Source organism: Lygodium microphyllum, chromosome 14, assembly GCF_053477565.2.
Source record: "Lygodium microphyllum isolate KBCC chromosome 14, Lygodium_microphyllum_v1.1.10, whole genome shotgun sequence".
NCBI lineage: Eukaryota > Viridiplantae > Streptophyta > Polypodiopsida > Schizaeales > Lygodiaceae > Lygodium > Lygodium microphyllum.
This window is the reverse complement of record NC_141148.1, coordinates 100,432,856-100,444,807: the sequence shown is the minus strand read 5'-3', so window position 1 is coordinate 100,444,807 and position 11,952 is coordinate 100,432,856. Positions and strand designations below refer to the sequence as shown.

The 11,952-nt window shown below is 36.4% G+C and overlaps 1 pseudogene; it reads left to right on the top strand.

Annotated features, from left to right (window-relative positions):
- Positions 1-4,872: 4,872 nt before the first annotated feature.
- On the top strand, positions 4,873-6,653 carry LOC148025904 (uncharacterized; annotated as a pseudogene).
- The last annotated feature ends 5,299 nt before the right edge of the window (positions 6,654-11,952 follow it).

Sequence of the window (11,952 nt, the reverse complement as noted above, 5' to 3'; positions counted from 1 at the left end):
GCACTTCCTTAATAGTGGTTGGTGGGGGCCATTCTTGTACATCTTCAACCTTTCCAAGATCCACAGAGATTCCCTTTTCTGATACAATGAAGCCTAGATACTCAATCTATTGTTTGAGGAAGGCACACTTCTTCTTTTTGGCATAAAGCTTGTACGTCCTCGTGATTTCAAGGATAATGCAAAGTTGAGGCTCATGATCTTCTTCTTCATTGGATTAGACCATGGTTTCATCAAATAAAACAAGTACAAACTCATCAAGGTATGGTCTAAAGATATCCTACATTAGCCTAATGAATGTAGCAGGAGCATTGGTTAATCCAAAGGACATTATTATGAACTCAAAATGACCATATCTGGTGCTGAAAGTTGTCTTTGAAGTATCCTCATCCTTGATGTGGATTTGGTAATACCCTGATCTTAAGTCAATTTTTTAGAAGATTTTTGCCCCTTGTAGCCGATCGAGCAACTTATCTATCCTTGGGATAGGATATTTATTATTGATAGTTATTTCAGACCTATGTAGTCAAGGAGTGTTCCATCCTTCTTCTTCTTAAACAACACAGGAGCTCCCCATGGCGAACTACTAGGCCGAATGAACCCCTGATCTAAAAGTTGTTTGAGTTGCTTCTTTAATTTGATAGCTTTGGGAATAGATATTTTGTATGCTCTTTTTGCACAACTAAAGCAGCGCGCCTGGTATGAGTTTGATATCATGATCAATCTCCCTTGGGGACGGTAGCTCTGTCAAGTCTTCGAGGAACACATCTGCATACTCCCACAATCAATCAAGGTTTTGAAATTCTTACCTTGGTAGTGTGAAGGGGTTTTGATCATCGAGAATTGGTGATTCGGTCCCTTTTTATGGAGAGTGGCATGGATTGTTGCATTTTCAATCTCTCATTCCATAGTTGGTTCTTCCTCTTCATTTACTTCTTTGATGGTGATATTGGAAGTCCTTGCCCTCCCCATTACTACTTGACCCTGACCACGTGCAGCTCTGGTTTGCCCATGGAATCGTCCTTGGCCATCTAGTCCTCATCAAGTTTGGGACACTCTCTTTTGAAGTGCCTAGGTTCCTTGCAGTAGAAGCATCGCAAGTTTTGGTCATTTCTTTGTGTAGGAACAAAGTCACTAATTGCATTTGCCTTTGATTTCCTCCACTATCCTTGACCTTGTCCTTGTACTCTTTTAAATTCGGCTTTTGTTATTCCTTAGTTCTGGTCTTTGTAAGACCAAGATCTATTATTCTTGGATTTGGACTGAACTTCTTGGGCAATGGGACTTGCTCTTATCAATGCGTATTGTAAATCTGTAGGATGCATAGATTCCAATCTGGTATTAATTGGTGGATCTAACCCATCACAAAATTTGGAAACCTATTGGGATATGCTCATAGTGGGGTGTACTTTAGCAAGGAGACTAATTTTGAGTAGTATGCCTCTAGAGATAGACCAAATTGCTTTATCTTAAAGAACTTGTTCATCTTCTGAGTCATGTATGCCAATGGCATATATCTCCCTTGCGCTGCCTCTTTGAGTTTATCCCAAGTTACTATTCTTTCAGCTACTCCTTGGTCCTTGCACCACTGCTTCCACCAAATCCTAGCTTCACTAGTCAGCTTGAGCTTGGCAATCATAGCCTGGTTTTTACAGGTGTTGTTCCTGACTGCTGCACTGAAGTAATCCTCCATGGATTCAATCCATACTTCAGCATCGACTTCAACAATCTTCCCTTTCCCATCAAATTTTGGTGGTTTGATTTATTTGAGAAGAAACTTCTTCTCTTGTGCCTCTTCCGAGCTTAATGTTGGAACATGATCTTGATTCTGCATTTGGGGTTGTGTCTGATTTTATTAAAATTTCACATTAAGATTGCATTTACACATATCTTCACAACTTGTCTCAATGCTCCAATTTCGATTAAATCACACATACTTCAACAATGTGTGACAAGTTAGGTAATCATAAAATTCTCATTTATTCAAAAGAGGTATAAGCCTCAAGTACAATCATTTGGGGGAGATAGAAATAGGCTGGATAACTGTTCAAAAGATACATCAACACCAGGAGAACAATTCCTTATTGGATTCTTTTACAGGGATAGAGTAGTAATATGGTTTTGGGAAATGGATTCTCAGGAAGCGATAAGTCATGGGAAGTTTAGGAAATCCCAGCTTCTGATAGCCATGATGTTCGCATCGCCTCATTATTTTAATTATATCTGTTCGCAATACTTTGACCACACCTCTTCATAGATGTAGTGAGTCTGTTCTACATGTCAATATGCGATGTGCAGGATCAAGTTCACACGTGCCTCATGGAAGATGAATAACTTGATAACCTTCAAGTCCTCCAACCATTTTAGCCTCTTCAAATTGTTTCGAAGATAAGCAAACTGGTTGGCATCTATGTAGCAGTAAGCACTCCAAGTCCAATGCCTTTCCACAAACAATAGTGAAGGGTTATAGAGGCAATCCAGGATCCCCATCATGTTGGTTCTTTGGTGATAGCTTGAGGAGCTCATAGTAGTCTCGAACATGATATGAAATATGAGGAATCTGCTCTATGCCTCTTGTAGGTGTGGACGCAACAACAATCCTCACGTGAGTAATTTAAAAAATATTTTCTAGTGAAAAAGTTAATTCACTCTACTTGATTTACTCTTATATTGCTTATGTTTTTTGTTGGTTTTCTCTAATATCAACTGTAACGTGCCTAGGTCACGATACATTTTAGTAGTCTGATCTAAAAGATGCCCCCTGGAACTCCCATGGAATGTCATAGGGTTTATCGGTTAGCGACTCCCGAGTCTACTCTGCAATGAAACATATCGGCCAACCTTATTAGGATCGACCTAAATCTTCCTGGGTTTCTAATGGTCAAGTCATTCCACAATCTTCTAGCATTGTTCAAATGATCTACTTTGTGTAGAGCATCTAAACTGAGGTGGAATCATATCGCACTTGGTTCAAAGAGAATGGGAAAGGAGAGGGATGCATCGCTCGACCTCTCTACTCATAGGGTAAAGTCTCATTCCAGTCCCCTAAAATAATATGAGCTAAGGTTCTACCCTACATTATCTAAGGTCCCACTTGCTTCCCTTGATAGATTTAGTTTCCTACTTACCTAAGGGCACATTAGTGGTAACACATACAAGTAGCTTCCTTAATTAACATGTTAGTCACATGTCCCTTTACGTAATTTTATGCACTGACATGAAAACAGATCGGACAAATTCCTTGAAAGTAAACTTTATATTGAAATTTCAACTGAGATACAAATCCCGTCCATGGGACAATTCTCGCAATCCATAAGGATGCGTCTTATTTTCCTCCAAGTTTATGCCCTTGCACTAGTAACAGGACCTTGAGATTCCTTCCTGAGTCACATAGAACATCTGAGTAGGACTGGAGGTAGGGGATCTATAGCAAGAGCCTCCGTGGCACTCGAGCATCCTCCTACAAATATATGTTTCTATGAAGAGATCTCTCACGATGGATTTGGTTCACTTTCCAGACATTGTTATCAAAAAAACCCCCTTGGATAGGGTTGGTGGCTAGCTAGAGGTGCTCAACATGCCTTTTCCATGTGTTTCAACCTGAATCCAATTTGAAATATTTTCTTCTTATCAATTCCTTTATTAGATGACTCCTTTTCCAAATAGGTGTTCCTAAGTACAAACACAAGCAGAAGTGCACAATATGTACTAGACAATTCTTTGTTCTCTCTGCCACTGATTTGATGTGATAGCATCTAGTCTCGGCTTTATCCCCGTTATCGTTTGAGATTTCTAGAGATAACCTAATTTAATTTTCTCATTCTTTTAAATGAAGGAGTATCCTTGCAATGTTGATTGCAATTTGGGACATTGGCTTCCCTACAATGAAACCCTACGTATTCATTTGAACTAGGGTCTGTCATATAATTCATATAGTTACTTAAGGACTTTGAATTCCTTTCAGCTTCAAGTAAGATGGACCTTAAGAAGAATCCTTTCAACTCTTTAGGATTTGAAACTCTTTCAACTTCCTCGGAACCCTATGTATTCTATCATAAGTTCATTCTATGGTTTGTGAGATGTAATACGATTTCCTATTATTTCAACCAAGCAAACGGATGCGGATGCATAAAATCTATCTGCCTTAATTGTAGTTTAATGCATATTCTTAAAATTTTTTATATATAAATTAGCATGAAATTTCCATGCAATTTATGTGCAATTTAACGGCTTCTTAGTGCAATTTTAATTGATCACCTAAGATGAATGCAATGAACAAAATTTTCCTAGTATGCTCATTATCTCAAAACATGCTCAATTAAGTTGCGATAATTAATGTAAACATTCTTTTCTCCCAATTTATTTTCTCTAATACAACGGGGTACACCCGATTCATACGACATGTGTTTCCCATAGTTGTGGTCCCTTGGTTCACGATTGCCTTGGTTGTGGTGGGAGTTTCAATGTTTGGAGAGATCTTTCACTTGGAGGTTATCGTCCGCAAGTAGATTCAAGAGATAAAGAAGGAGGAATGGATTTGAGATGGGAGAGTGTAAGAGAAGATGGCTTAGTTGAAGACCGAGATAGGGGGAATTGAGCTAACTCTCTCCTTTGCAGCCTCTCGGGGTAACTCCTCTCTCTCTCTCTCTCTCTCTCTCTCTCTCTCTCTCTCTCTCTCTCTCTCTCTCTCTCTCTCTAAAGTTTTGTAACAAGTAGGATTACAACAAGTTCCTAAAGAGAGTTATTCAAATAACTCCTACTTCATCGATATGTAATATTGAGAGAACTCTTATATCCAACATTCGTAGCATGCTCAACTAGCTTGAGGTGCCCCACTCCACACATGATATCTTCTCAAAGAGATCATTTTTTATGATGATATTGAATACAATGTCAACACAAATGAACCATACAATAATAGTAGGTATTTTGGGTGTTCATCGAAGAAGTATTGCTATAGCCAATTCCTGTCTTGAAATTAAAGATGATGAGGAAGTTTTTCCAAAGTGTGTGTCAAATACAATTGCCTCAATGCAACATCATCACAGCTAAAGTAAGAGATCTAGTGTATGCATTTTGGAGCATGGAGATTAGAGTCTCACCCAACAAAAAGGATACATGTCAAAAGCAAGTTGGACAAAATATGTTGTGAAGCATCATGCGCCTGTTTTTGATGACTTGTAGATTCATTCAAACCATTCCTATTATCTTTTGTTCCTTCATTTGTGTTAGGTGTGTTGTAGTCTACATGTACTACATGTCATTGTGCCTATTGCATTCCTTGTATCAAACTTATAGCACATCATTTATTTCTCATAGAAAGATTTGGTATAGGAGAGCCTATATTGATATGAAGGTGCCCATATTGTACCTCTTGTACCACACTATCCTTCCATGTTAGATACTCAATTTCAATTTTTATCTAATTGGAGTTGTGTGTAATAATCTCCAAATTCCATTTGCTCTTTACTTTCATATATTGTATCTCATTGTACAGTACCAAAATTATTTCTATAAAGTTTCAAATTTGTACTATAAAATACCAAATGCTTATGTGAAGTATTAAATTGCTACTGTATATTATAAAGAAGATCTAGTACTCCAACGCACATGAAAAGTACCAAAAGGCTATTATAAAGATTCAAACTGGTACAACATAGTACAAAATGGGGTATCAAAGGGCTCCAATACTCTTACATTTCCCATAATAGTACCAAATACCTTTGTGAAGTTCAAATTTTGCACTTTGTAGTACCAAATAATTGAAGCACTCTATTATATATCATAGCACAGCACCAAAAAATCTTTGGTAAAATACCAAATTGATTCTATATAGTACCAAATTGGATTTGTGTAAAGCCAAAAGGAGCACCAACTACCATGGTACCAAAAATATTTCATGTGAAGTACCAAATTGGTTCTATGTAGTACGAAATTGACTTTGTGTATAGCTGAAAGGGGTTCTTAGACCAGTCTAGTACTCTCATATTTCGTAGCACATGTACCAAAATTTTGATATAAAGTCTCAGATTGATACTATAAAGAACCAAATTGATATTGCAAATTACCAAATCTATACTGGATAGTATCAGATAAGGGTATCAAGATGTTCTAGCATAGTATCAATGATTATTTTAAACAAAAAACTAACCTTGTGAGTTTGAATGTTTAATGTCATAGATTGAGTTGTACCAAAAATTCAAAAGGGCAATACCTTGAGACATTAAAGTCTTACTTTGTCCAAAAATTGGACTGGCATATGTTTAGTGTGTATATCATGTCCAAATGATATATTTTAAGGAGGTATTTATTCTAATGAGACAAAACAAGTTTGGGCACCATGGAAAGGATCACGCATGTGCATGCTTTGTTTGTTGTAGAAATGATTATCTGGGTCAGTGTATGGCAAACCAATCAGCATATCATAGCATCACCAATATGTGAAAATCACTTATATATCCAAAGTCTCTGATTCAAAATACCATGCAGAAAAATGCTTATTTGAGGATTGTGGTAGATGTGGAGTTAAGAGGTTAATAATGTGTCCTAATGAGAATTCAAAGGATGATCCATGTGCCTTACTTAAACACTCTGACATTTATGTGATCCATGTATCTATGGACAATGGAGAAGATGCAAGAACTTGCAATACATAGAAGAATGGAACCATATCGTCATCTAGCCTATCTCAGAATCAGAGGATGCTTACAACAATGAGGAGAATGATGACGCTGAAGACATTGACAGTTCTAGTTTTGTTTTGTCTGTGCAAAATAACTTGCACTTGCCCATTTTTGAAGGTAGCATCCCTAATCATTTGTGTGAGTTGTTGTCCAATGGAAACAACTTTGGAGTCAAGGCAATAGACAAGATGAGGGTTTAAATATGATCAAATGCACGAGAACTATATATCAAACAATGAAGGCATAAAAGGATTCGTGGCATAACAAAATTTTCAAAGGGGGAAATGTAGTTGAAAGCTTATACTGTGGCCAAGTTGAAGGTAGGATTGACACATACAGCCTTCTCTAGACCACACATCTCTAGTTATGATCCATTCACACCTTGTAAGAGCAATTAGGTTTTCCATGGAGCCTATCCCTAGATGTTAAAATAGATTCAAGATATCTAATGAGGTTTATGAAAGCATATATAGTAGCATACCATATAATGATCATCATCATCATCATCATCAAGATGCAGAAATCATGGAACAGATAGCACCAAACAATGGTAGAAAGCACCAAGAAATACATATGACAACTTCTTCCAATACAAAAAATCCAACCATGTATATTATTTCATTAAAGAGGATTGTTTTCCATCCCTATCTTAAGCTTCTTATGTTCTCATAGTAGCCATCAAGGTCTTAGAATGCCAAATTTGCAACTAAACACATACATATTGTCTAACAATACCAAATTTGGTACTATTGATAGTACTGTGACATACCCGCCTTTGTTACGTGACAAGTAACGTTTTAGTAGTCGCCCAAAGTTTACCTTCCAGCCATCACCATCCGTACTCTAACCACAATGATCAGATTTTTTTCGGCTCTATAACCCTAGGTCTATGCCGCAAGGGAAGCATCCAGTCGTTACCCATGGAGGACCAACCTGAAGGTTCCTAATTGACCTAACAGTCACCTATCAACAACTAGCTCATATCCGAAGGTGTCCTTCGAGAGGCTTTTCCAGAAGGAGCAACTTCCATTGCCCTTAGTTCATGGAGTACAACGATTTTTTCTAGTAGCAAACTAAGGATTTATGAAATCCCTTGCAATGCTCTGGCATAACCGCCATACCTTTCCCCTAAGAAAATTTACAGTTTGGGTTCTAAGACCAAACCCTAGCTAAGTCAATGAATCCACCGTTCCTAGAGTTTCTTCCTTGCGTTTTTTTTTTTGGGAAACCTCTCTACTAACCGAGACCACCTTGCCATAGGACTGGATTCGTCGGGAATCCATCCACCCACTTCCCTCTATGGAACTTCTTAGTTATCTAATTACCTCTCACATTATGTGAAACATATAAAAATAACTTCATAATTTAAAAAAATCATTTTATGCACAATTTTTCATTTGCATAATTTACTCATGGACATAAAATCAGAATAAAATAAATTTATTTTTTATATTCAATAATGTGTTTCCCACCCATACATGAGAAAAATTACAATTTCACGTGTTACTTCATCCAATGCATCTGCACATCACCAAGATCAAATCCACCTATAGCTAGCGTTTTTAGGTGTCCCAAGTAGAACTTGGACCATACAAGGGACCAAGTAGTTCCTAGGTGCGTAAAGGATTTACTAGCCAAAGCCCCCTTGGCACCTTAACCACCTCCTACTTAATACGATCCCTACTGAGAAACCTCTCGCCATCAGAGCTGGTCCATGCTTCCGTGGTGATAAAAACATCCCCTCTTAATATGGGGATTCAACACCTATAGGGCTCCTCAATTTTTATATGTCCCAATACTTAATTCTGATTTGTAAATCGGATGTTGTATGCAAACATAGCGAGTACCAGAAGGTCCCTAAGAACAAAGAACTCTACTTTAAGCTCAAAATTCAAGAGAATAGATTTGCACGACATGAGGCAAAAAGACCAATTGGGTACAATCTCCCCCCATGCCTTGTGTGAGCGTTCCACAAAGTATGTATTTAATAATTTATTCATCTCCAAGCTCAAAAATAGCCCAATTTTTACAATTAGCATCCTTTAGCTTTTGTGTTTGCTTTTGTCCAAATAAAGAATAAAGGGGTTGGGCGGTTTGGACAGTGCCCAAATATAATGTCCAATGATGAATATTTAAATCATGTGTCCATGCGCATACAAAATAACAAATATATGTCAAGCGCTTCAATAAATAAGCGTGCCAAAATAAATATTAGCACCATGGCTAAGATGCACTCCCATCAAAAATGATAATTTCTTCTAAATAACTTGAATATACGCTATCGCCCAGTGCTACCCGGCACCACTACCGCCTGCTCTACACATCAACTGAAGCATTCACAATTGTTAGAAAATAATTAAACCGATAAAAGTGAATACCTAGTAGTCTTCAGCTACAAAATAAATAAAAAGGTTGGAACTATGTCCTAACCTTAATTTAATACGAGTGCGCACTCTAAACTCATAAACATCCATTAATTTAAATATGTATTTTGCGGAATCACCTGCTATGGAATCAGCCACTTGCACATTAAATTAACGTGACGCCCGAAAAGGACAAGTCTCCCTGTCAACTTTTTGCACAAGGAATCCACCTTGTGTACGAGCCCCAACAAATAAATATACTTTTATAAAATCCACCGCAAAACCTCACGAAATCCATCGTGGTCTCATGAAATCCACTATGGAATATGCCTCATGGCATCATACCCCCGAGGTGGGATAGCAATTGTCCTCAATTGCTATTAGCTCAATGTGGAACGAGCAGTGAGGGGTAAGCACTTAGGTCACGAGTGTGCATCCATTGGGCCTCTTCAACAATATAATTTTTGAATTTTACCAAATATCTAGAATATCTATGGCCAGTTCCAGTGGTCATATAATGAGTGTCTAAAATAGTTTCGCGTTCAATGATTTCAGTTTCTTCTTCTAACAAAGGAGGATTTTCATAGACATGGTGGACAGGTAATTGGCCTTTGAAAGGTCATAACAAACTAATATGAAAAGTATTGTTGATTTGTAGTGTTAGGGTAGTTCTAATTTAAATGCATTGTCATTGATTTTGTGAATGATTTTGAAAGGTCCATAAAATCTAAGAGCTAACTTTACAACAGGGTGTTTCTCAACACTTTGTAGTCTTCTCTTTTCAATGTGTAACCAAACTTAATCATGAATTATGAAATTCATAGCTTTTCTTTTTTTATTAGCTTGTTTTGTATATGATTGCTAGGCTTTCGCAATCATGTCTTTGACTTCAGCAAAAATAGTAGCATGCATATTGGCAATATTATCAACAGCTTTAACTTTGTTTGACAATGAGGTAACAGGTATATGCAATCTATATCCATAAATGATTTCAAAATGTGTTTTCCATGTAGCTGTATTTGGAGTGTTCTTGTATGTAAATTGAAGTAAATGCAAGTGTGTATCCCATGTTTGTAGTTTTGAAATTGTGTATGCACGCAAAAGATCCAAAATTATACTATTTGTAGCTTATGTTTTCCCATTTATTTTAGGATGAAATGCATATGAAAAATCAATCATTGTGTCTAAATTAGCAAACAAAGTAGTCCAAAAATTATTGCAAAATCTAGAATCACGATCAGAAATAATAACTTTTAGCAAACCATGGTTAGTGAAAACAGTTTTCAAAAACAATTGAGCAGCTTGTGATGCAATTAACGTTTTCTTGCATGGAATGAAATATGCTTGTTTGCTAAATCGATCTATAATAGTCCAAATCATATTGTGATTAGCTTGAGTGTTAGACAAACCAGTAATAAAAGCCATTGAAATATGTTTCCATAGTCGTTCTAGAATTGGTAAAGGCATTAACAAACCATATTGCTTACCATGGTGTCGCTTAACTCTTTGACAAATTAAATATTTAGATACAAAGTTAGAAACATCAGATTCCATCTGTGGCCAATAAAAATCTTCAACCAATGTACATAAAGTGGAAATAATACCTCTATGTCCTTGATATGGGGGACAATGAATTTCGTGCAATACAAATGATCTAAATGGAACAGTTACACATAACCTTTTCTCATGAAACATAAATCCATCAACATAAGACAATGAATCAAGTGGAATCCAGTTATTTGCAATTAATTTATTCCAATTAGCTTGAAAACTGGGGTCTTGATCATAGGTATCTTTCATAGGGATAACGGAATCAAAAGATATCACTGAGATATTATGAATAGTTGGTCTTCTACTCAAGGCATCGGCAACAACATTTTCTTTTTCGGGTTGATATTGGATAGTGGATGAAAACTTTGAATAAAAGTAGCCCATTTAATATGACGGTCAAAGATTTGTGGCTGACTAAGGAGATGTTTGATACTTTGTTGGTCAATTTTGATCATGAATTTAAATCCCATTAAATAGCGTTTCCATTTTTGTAAAGCTTGTACTAATGCTAGCAATTCCTTATCATAGGTAGAATACTTAAGTTTAGAGGGTTTAAGTTTGCAGCTAGAGTAGGCTATGGGATGTGAATCTTGCATAAAGATATCTCATATTCCAGATCCACTAGCGTTAGTGACTACTAGGAAGAATGGTCTATTAAAGTCAGGGAGTTGCAATACAGGAGCATGTGTTAAGGCATGTTTTAGTAAATCAAAAGACTTTTGCTGATTTTCAGACCAATGATATACAATACCTTTCTTTAATAATTTTATCAAAGGTAATGCAAGCAATGAAAAATTTCTCACAAATTTTCTGTAAAAGCTAGCAAGACCTAAGAAAGAATGTAGTTCATGCACATTTTTAGGTATCGACCAATTCAAAATTTCTTTTATCTTTTTAGGATCAACTTTAATACCTTCAGATGAAACAATATGTCCTAAGTATTCAATGTGGCTTTGGAAAAAAACACTCTTTTCAGGATTAGCATATAATTGATTCTCTTTCAATAATTTAAAAACCAAGGATAAATGTTCATAATGCTCGTTCTCATTTTTACTGAAAACCAATATGTCATCAAATAAAACAATGACACAATGCTGATGCTTTAAAAATATACGATTCATCATACGATTGAATGTGGTTGGTGCATTAGTTAAACCAAAAGGCATAATAATGAATTCATAATGTCCAAATTGAGTCCTAAATGTAGTTTTGAAAATATTAGATGTATCCAGTCGTACTTGATGGTATCTAGATTTAAGATCTATTTTACTAAATATTGTAAGCTCTTGTTGTTTATCCATGAGGTCGTCTAACCTAGGGATTGGATATCTATTCTTGACAGTAATCTTATTTAGGGC